We start from the raw sequence: 7,299 nt of genomic DNA, 5'->3' as shown, positions 1-7,299 counted from the left end.
TATATATATATATATATATATATATATATATATATATATATATATATATATATATATATATATATATATACACACACACTCATAAATGGCTCATTGGATGAACTCAATTCAATTATATGTAGGCTTTCCATCTAATAAATATATGTAGCCCCAAATCAAATAAAGCACATCCATGCAACATAAAATAACTTAATTTTGTTGGGACTACATATATTTTGTAGATGGGAATGCAATCCAATGAGTCTCATATACGAGGTCTGTCCGTAAAGTATAGGTCCTTTTTATTTTTGTCAAAAACTATATGGATTTCATTCATATGTTTTTACGTCAGACATGCTTGAACCCTTGTGCGCATGCGTGAGTTTTTCCACGCCTGTCGGTGACGTCATTCGCCTGCGAGCACTCCTTGTGGGAGGAGTCGTCCAGCCCCTCGTCGGAATTCCTTTGTCTGAGAAGTTGCTGAGAGACTGGCGCTTTGTTTGATCAAAATTTTTTCTAAACCTGTGAGACACATCGAAGTGGACATGGCTCGAAAAATTAAGCTGGTCTTCAGTGAAAATTTTAACAGCTGATGAGAGATTTTGAGGTGATTCTGTCGCTTTAAGGACTTTTCACGGTGCGAGACGTCGTGCAGCGCTCTCAGCCGCCGTCGTCAGCCTGTTTCAAGCTTAAAACCTCCACATTTCAGGCTCTATTGATCCAGGACGTCGTGAGAGAACAGAGAAGTTTCAGAAGAAGTCGGTTTCAGCATTTTATCCGGATATTCCACTGTTAAAGGAGATTTTTTTAATGAAAGACGTGCGGGCGGATTGCAGCATCGGCTCGCAGCCGCCGCGACGCTCCGCCACAGGAAAAACACCTCTGTTGGAAGCCTTGAGGACAAGTTGGAACATCTCCAGCTGATAAACAATTTCTCATATACTCACTCCACTGAAAGCCATCAAAAGCCAACTGGATTTTAACAAATGGTTATCAACACGGAGGTGTTTTTCCTGTGCCGCCGCGTCGGCTGCGTCCCGACGCGCAGACCCGTCCGCACGTCTTTCATTAAAAAAATCTCCTTTAACAGTGGAATATCCGGATAAAATGCTGAAACCGACTTCTTCTGAAACGTCTCTGTTCTCTCACGACGTCCTGGATCAATAGAGCCTGAAATGTGGAGGTTTTCAGCTTGAAACAGGCTGATGACGCTGCCTGAGAGCGCTGAGCGACGTCTCGCACCGTGAAAAGTCCTTAAAGCGACAGAATCACCTCAAAATCTCTCATCAGCTGTTAAAATTTTCACTGAAAACCAGCTTAATTTTTCGAACCATGTCCACTTCGATGTGTCTCACAGGTTTAGAAAAAAGTTGATCATACAAAGCGCCAGTCTCTCAGCAACTTCTCAGACAAAGGAATTCCGACGAGGGGCTGGACGACTCCTCCCACAAGGAGTGCTCACAGGCGAATGATGTCACCGACAGGCATGGAAAAACTCACGCATGCGCACGAGGGTGCAAGCATGTCTGACGTAAAAACATATGAATGAAATCCATATAGTTTTTGAAAAAAATAAAAAGGACCTATACTTTACGGACAGCCCTCGTGTATATATATATATATATATATATATATATATATATATTAGATAGACACTTTTCTCCACTGATCTCTTATTTTTTTCTGTCTCTTCTTCTCCTTATAACTCCAGTTTAATATATTTTCTTAGAACAAGATATTGTATTATGACAACAACATAATACGTAGTGGTGATGAAATATTATTGTGTGCACTCAACTTAAATTTCTTGTGCGAACAAGATATTGTTTTAGGTGTACAACCTAAAGTCTAGTATCCACAAGATAAAATCTTCTTTGCACAAGACAATTATTCTCTTGTCTGCACATAGTGGGAATCATAGATTCTCATCTGCTTCACACTACGGTATCTGAGGAAAGATTGTTACATATGGGAATGAAACAATATTCTGTGGACTCAAGTTAAATTTCTTGTGAGAACATGATTTTGTTTTATGTGTACAAAGTAATATCAAGTGAGAACAAAATAACATATGTACACAAGATATTTATCTTGTCACAGAAAGATATTGTGTTGTTAGAGGAAATAATTAAACATCTCAGCCTCAGCTTGTGTTTCCACAAGATATAATGATCAATTCCTGAATACTATATTTGTGAGAAAAAACATACTGTGAGCACAAAAGATAATTTTCTTGTATTACTAAGTTATTATTGTATGCACACAAGATAACTGTCTTGTGAGTACAAGATATTGTGTGCACACAAGAAAGTACCTTATGGTACTGAATTACTGTTGTGTGCATACAAGATAAATTACATTTTGGCACTAAGTTATTACTGTCTGCATGCAAAATAATTTTCTTGAGAGATTGGTTGTACACAATATAACTACTTTGTGGTGCTGACTTACTCTTGTGTGCACAGATAACTGTGAGATCAAGATATTGTAGGCACACAAGATAAATTGACTTGTGAAGATAAGCTATTGTGTGCTTACAAGATAATTTCCTTTTGGTACTGAGTTGTAATGATGTGCACACCAGAAAAATGTCTTGTGAGTACAAGCTTTGTGTGCACACAGGACAATTACTTTGTGGTACTGAGTTATTACAACATGCACACAATATAATTGTTTTGTGAGTTCAAATATTGTATGAAAACAAGATCATTCTTGTGGTACTGAGTTATTGTGTTTCCACAAGACAATTGTCTTATGAAGTCAAGATATTGTGTGCACACTAGATCATTGTCTTGTGAGTACCAAATATTGTGTGCACACAAAATAATATGTAATATGTTATTTAATCTTTAGGAAAGAAGATAAGTCATCATCTGATAATGCAGTGATATTGTGAAACAATGTGACTATTTTATCCAGACCACAGATGAGTAGAAAATGTAGCAACAATGAAAATATCGTCACAAAGAACACTGAGAGTGACTTTAAATAAAAGTGAAGTTGCAGAAAAGCATTTCAATCTAAAAAATCTGAAAATCTGAAAGATGGCTCCAAGATCTTACACAAAACCAGACTGACAATTGAAACGGTTTCACCACCTTCACATGCACACATATTGAGGAGGAGCCCCCGACATGCACAAAGCACAGAGGGTTTTAAAAAATTATTAGCTAAAGTTGCTTGGCTGACTGTCTAAAAGCCCTGTGCAATGCAACTTTAATAGCACTGGTAACGGGGTACACACACACACACACACACACACACACACACACACACACACACACACACGCACACGCACACGCACACATGCACACAGCCATTTCCTCTTTCCTTATTTGTAATGTCTGAGTTCTCAGGCTCCTCTACTTTTTGGTTTCTCCGTCTGCCTGCTCAGGAGCCCAGAGCTAATCATAAAATATATCTTCTCTCTGAAAACGAGAGAAAAATACAAAAGCAGTTCTCGTTCTGTGAGCAACTGTCACAGAAGTGACACAAAACACAGAAATTGTGTTGTAGTGACTCATGGCATTAACAGTGTTGACTGGCTGCAAAACAGAACAGAGGGCAACGTGCACCCTGTGTATGTGTGTGTGTGTATGTGTGTGTTGTGTGTGTGTGTGTGTGTGTGTGTGTGTGTGTGTGTGTGTGTAGCACCGGAGGGCTTTCTTCTGTACTGTTGCAATAAAAGACACATTAGAGAAAGAAGATTACAGGCAGAGAAAAAATTATAAATTGTGCTTTTTCCCTCCATCACAACAATAATGTGTGGGTGTGAGAAGAAAGCAAAGATCAGGATTTTCACATGATGCACCTGCTGGAAAATCAAATTTTACCGATTTCGTTGCAGTTTGGTATTCAGAAGATAAATCAGTGATTTTAATGCCAGACGTTGGTTTTGTGTTGAGTGTATCGCACAGTGAAAAGTGGGGGGATCCTTAAAGTCCAATCTGGAAAGTGAAGAAAGAGAAGAAGAGGATGAGAGCGAGTGTGATATTGGTGGTCTGAAGATAAGAGGGAGGTAGCGGGGGTGTGCCTTACTCATGTCTCACCTTCACAGTGTGTTTGTGAGTGTTTTGGAGCTAATGAACAGAAAACAGCTTATAATTTGACAGGATTCAATTTATAACCATTCTGTCCTCTGCAGATTTCCCACTGTCACGCACAAGAAGGCAGCTCTTCCTCTCCCGGGTGACCTGTGGGTGACCTCTGTCGGCTTCCATTTACCTGTGCAGGAGTCAAATTACTTTGGGCTAAGCACTTCGTTGTGCAGTTTCTCTGCCGTCTGCCATTCAACAGTTTTGCTGCAGGGAGGGTTTTTGTGAAACAGTTCAATATGTCTGCAAAGCAGCATCATTCAAGCATTTTATGCTGCACAACTTGTAATACACCAAAATACATTAATCTTATGTAAAGGTTTTGTCAACCTGTGGGCTTTCAATCTGGTATAGATGTTGGTATTGGGTATAAATTTAATCGATACTTAAAGCTGTGCGGCCTCTGGGTTTTTTTAAGATTTAAGTCATAAAAAAGTTTTCTTTGGCACCACTAGAATTAATTATTCATAAGCATTTAAATTAGGAGTTCATAATGTGATATTGCCAAGATAACCTAATGCACACTGTCTGGAAACAATTTAGAATTTCTACCCCTGAAGGGGAGAAATTCACGCAATCAGACATCAGACCATATATTTGGTAGTGATGGCATAGATCACATGGGGGCTTCCGCTGACCTACATGAGCAAGCTGGGAAGGATGAGGCGCCAGCCAGTCAGAGTAAAGAAAGGCAGCGTGACGTCAACTGGCTGCTCACTTGATCAAAATAAGCCAATATGGTGGAAAACGCTCCAAAACAGCTTATTTCTGTATAAATCGAATTTGTTTCTCACATATTTTGTAAATGTTAGTGAGAAATAAACACTTCTTAATCTAAAAATGCTATTTTTGAAAACAGGTAACTCCTAGGAAGTGATTTACAAGATATTTTACAGATGTTAGTGTGCACACCCCAGGATCGCACATCAAGCAAGTGGGTCAGATCACAGGTAATCTCAAAACCTCACATGTGTTCGCACACTTCCTCCTGCAGTTACTCTACATGGTCACGGCAAAGGAAAAGATAATATCTACTATGGAATTCCCTCCAGATAAACATGTTCTCTTCATTAAAATAAGCTGTAATTTTGCAATGTTACAAAAAATAAATGTACATTATAATGCTTTGATTTTGGTAGAAACACAATTTTGGCAGTTTTGTGAAATTTGAAAGATCAAAGAGGTGGCCTTTGTGACAACAGATTGTTTGTAAATTAAAAAGAAAAAAAAAACTGACACAAAAGCTAATTTTAAACAAAAACCACACTTATGTTCATATCCGTGTGTGAAACCAGACACTAATACCCATTTCATGCAACATGTGCACAAATGTGAATTTGCACATTTGCTCATGGGCACAGAACATTAAAATGTGAATGCTCGGTCTTGCACATGGACGTCTGTGTGTGCGTAATGTCATTTTGCTGTCTCAGCGTCTTGTTAAGGAGCCATTTGGAGCTCAGGTTGAGTATCTGCAGCGCCCTCCCGACACCGCTTTCCTCCTCACTGCCTTTCTGACTTACACCATCTTTTCTCCGTCTCTGTCTCATTATCGCTGTCTCTTCCTGTCTCCGTCTCGCTCCACGTCTTCTCTTCCCCATCATACACTCTGTGCCTGCGTGCCGTTCTTCCAGCCTGCAGTATTTAATCAGTGCTTTATTGGGAAATGATCATTACAAGGTGACATCTTAAAATGTATTTTTTTCTTATAATTTTCTTCTTTTGTCTAGCTAATAGTGCAAAACTAAATGATGTTCAGTCATTAGCATAATAATGTAAAACAGTTCCTCCCCCTCGCCGGAGGCATTTTCTTGTGAAGTGAGTAACATGAACAAACTTTACTGTGTTCACGAAGTCATACAACTTTATCATTATTAATATACGACAACAAATGGATAACGTTACTGTCAAAGTTATCATTGACAACTAACTTAATTCTAAAGTTAGCTAAGCTAACTTCAGGTTAGCAACGTCTTCTTCTTGTAATAGCAGTTGGCAAACCTGTTATTGTATTACTGCCACCACCTGGTCAGGAGTGTGTACCAGCAAACTAACAAAGCAACATGTTAGTCTGCATAGATACTGTATGTTTAAAAAAAACAGTCCTGATAAAGTATTCATGAAAAAAATGACAAAAATGTTAGTGTCAAAATATTATTATATACTGCATTATGACATTTTTTCACCTCAGTGTTTTCAGCGATACTGTATAGTAAGGGATTGCCATTTGTATAAAATTAGAATGGAAATATAAAAGGGCATTTTTTTAAATGTATTTTAAAGGGATATCTCAAAAATAAGTGACTTCTAGTTAAAGTATAGACGTCATATACTATTCTTTCAGTCTGTTTCTCAGGCTTCTTGCTGAATACATGATTTAAGTTTATGAGAGTTTATGAAGTATTTAAACTTCCACCTGCTTAAAGTTCAAGTACCACAGGAAACATAAATTAGCATATTGAAAAGCCTGTGGGTAAGAAATATGATAGTCTTGATGTGAGGCCTTTTTGTTGACATTCTATGTGCACCACTATAGATCCACATGGTGTCAGACTGATGCAATATGAAAAATATTTTATCACACACACACACACATATATACAGTGGCTTGTAAAAGTATTCAGCCCCTTGGTATTTCACACATTGTAATTTGTTTGACATTTCAAATACAAAAAGAAAACCAGGCTTCTCAGTATAAAAATTTCTAAAATTATCTTCTTTAAACTCAAACTGAAAGTAAATCTCTACAGCCTGACATAAATTAATTAAAAATATAAACGTCAAGATGAAGGGATGCATAAATAACCAATATTCTGGACTCGCACGCCTTTCCAGCGGGGGGTGTTAAATCATCTATATATTAAAAGCGTGTGTGATTTTATTATTAAGTTCAATGTAAGTACATAATATAATTGTAAATATGTTAGAAATGCATGGATGACACAAGAAAGTAAAAATACTTACAACCCCAATTCCAATGAAGTTGGGACATTGTGTAAAATGTAAATTCAGTCCAGACCTGTCACCCATTGAAATGGACGGATTGCAGCGTCGGCTCGCAGCCGCTGCGACGCTCCGCCACAGGAAAAACACCTCCGTTGGAAGCCTTAAGGACAAGTTGGAACATGTCGAGCTGTTAAACAATTTCTCATATACTCACTCCACTGAAAGCCATCAAAAGCCGCCTGGATTTTACAAATGGTTATCAACACGGAGGTGTTTTTCC

This window comes from Thalassophryne amazonica, chromosome 20 (genome assembly GCF_902500255.1).
Source record: "Thalassophryne amazonica chromosome 20, fThaAma1.1, whole genome shotgun sequence".
In the NCBI taxonomy this organism is placed as follows: domain Eukaryota; kingdom Metazoa; phylum Chordata; class Actinopteri; order Batrachoidiformes; family Batrachoididae; genus Thalassophryne; species Thalassophryne amazonica.
Note: the sequence above shows the minus strand (reverse complement) of the source record.